Source organism: Uranotaenia lowii, chromosome 1 (assembly GCF_029784155.1).
Source record: "Uranotaenia lowii strain MFRU-FL chromosome 1, ASM2978415v1, whole genome shotgun sequence".
NCBI lineage: Eukaryota > Metazoa > Arthropoda > Insecta > Diptera > Culicidae > Uranotaenia > Uranotaenia lowii.
This window is the reverse complement of record NC_073691.1, coordinates 184,175,263-184,177,051: the sequence shown is the minus strand read 5'-3', so window position 1 is coordinate 184,177,051 and position 1,789 is coordinate 184,175,263. Positions and strand designations below refer to the sequence as shown.

Here is a 1,789-nt window from a genome sequence, read left to right as displayed (position 1 = left end):
CTCAAGTCGTTAGAGGAGAGTTCAGGCGTCGAGTCGTAAGGATGAGAGGTTTTGCTGAAAGTGGTCTCGTTAATGAGTATTGCCTTTGAGCGCATTAGCGCGAATAGACCTCCCACTATTGAAGCATAGTGTACTAAACAGTTCGAGGTGGGAACCAGGTCTGCGGCCCCAGGTGGAGTTTAGGGAGTAGGGGGTATACACGGAGTATATCATGAGTCTTCCCATTGTACCCATGGACCCAGAGTAGCAAACTGGGGGGACGCGGTGGCTCGCCGTGCCTTGGAATACAATCCGTAAACCGGGATTTACCACCTGTGGTTACCAACTAAAAAAAAAAAAAATCACAGTGCACTATAAAACCATCATTATTGTAGAACCTGCGGGAACAAAATAAAACCATGCAACGTTAAGCTGATAAGAACAGATACTACACTTTGATCTTAGCCTTTAGGCCGAGAAGCGATAAAACCATGCTACGATCTTCACATTGCTGTGGAAGAATTTAAAAAACTGTCCTATACGGAGATTCGTTAGCAACTAACACTGCATGCCAAGTCGCTTCCAGAGCTATTTGATTTCCCCGACGCTCTCTTACTATCTGATTCTCTCTCGGTAAAATAGCAAGGGAAAAAGGGAGTCAATATAGAACCAAGTACATCAAAATTCTACAATAATATATTAACAATAGCTTGCTAAAACACATCTACGAAAATATACTTTATTCACTAGCGCACTGGAAACTTACTCAAATGAGCTCAAATTTGGCCAGAGTATTTGAAAATGAATGAGGATTAAACCCTGAAAGTGGCATTGTAATAAACAAAAAACTGAGCTGGTATTGTAGATCAAGGTGGTCTTTTGGAACTAGGTGGTTTGTAGGCCAAGTTGGTATTGTAGGCCGAAATTTTGTAAGCCGAGGTCTTGTAGGCCAATGTAGTTTTTTTTGACCGCCATACTCGCCATACTCGTTTACGAAACCACTTATCATCAAACGACCTCATTTCAATCCAACTCGATGCACAACATCTCCTCTAACGAGTTAAGATCCGACATCTCATCGTGTTGAAAGAGGTCCCCATTTCTGCGCAACTACTTGCTTTGCGAATCATGTCCAGGAAGTCAAAAAACACGAAGCAAGTTGTCGACAACACTCCTTCTGGTCGCACACGCGAATCAGGGGACAAGACCTTCTGAACCACGTGTAAAACTCAGACTTCTCCAAACCCTCTAGTGTTGACATGTAGGCTAGTGTATGTAATATGTACAATGTTCATGAAAGAATGGAGCTTTTAGCTGTTCTCCAACAACACGGAAAATGCCGAAAACACCAATTCCCATGTTTTGCCCCGATATTTTTATGCATTTTATGCATTTTATGCATTTTATGCGTTTTATAAAATAGACTAAAATCAGTGGACGCCATGTTCTAGCGCCACGTTGAGCATCATGCAGAATAGACCATGAAGACCATGCAAAGCCCACAGCACGATTCGGATGTACTCGACAATTCACCCGGACTACGCTCACAGCACAGCGTTCCATCCATCTTCGCCATGATCAGTCTGGTCAGCTTCTCGGAAAAGCTGTTCTAGTTCATGATTTTCCATAGCTCGTCACAGTCGATCGTGTCATATGCGGCGGAATAGATGCGGTGCGTATGGACTTGCTGTTCACGGCATTTTTGAAGGATTTGCCGTAATGTAAAGATCTGGTCCGTCGGAGATCGTCCTGCGCTGGCCTGATTACTTGTTACAAATCTGTTTGCTTGTGGCGTTAGGCGACGGAGTAG

General features: G+C 43.6%; 1 pseudogene; it reads right to left on the bottom strand.

Annotated features, from left to right (window-relative positions):
- Positions 1–259: 259 nt before the first annotated feature.
- On the bottom strand, positions 260–464 carry LOC129740738 (U2 spliceosomal RNA; annotated as a pseudogene).
- Positions 465–1,789: the final 1,325 nt, after the last annotated feature.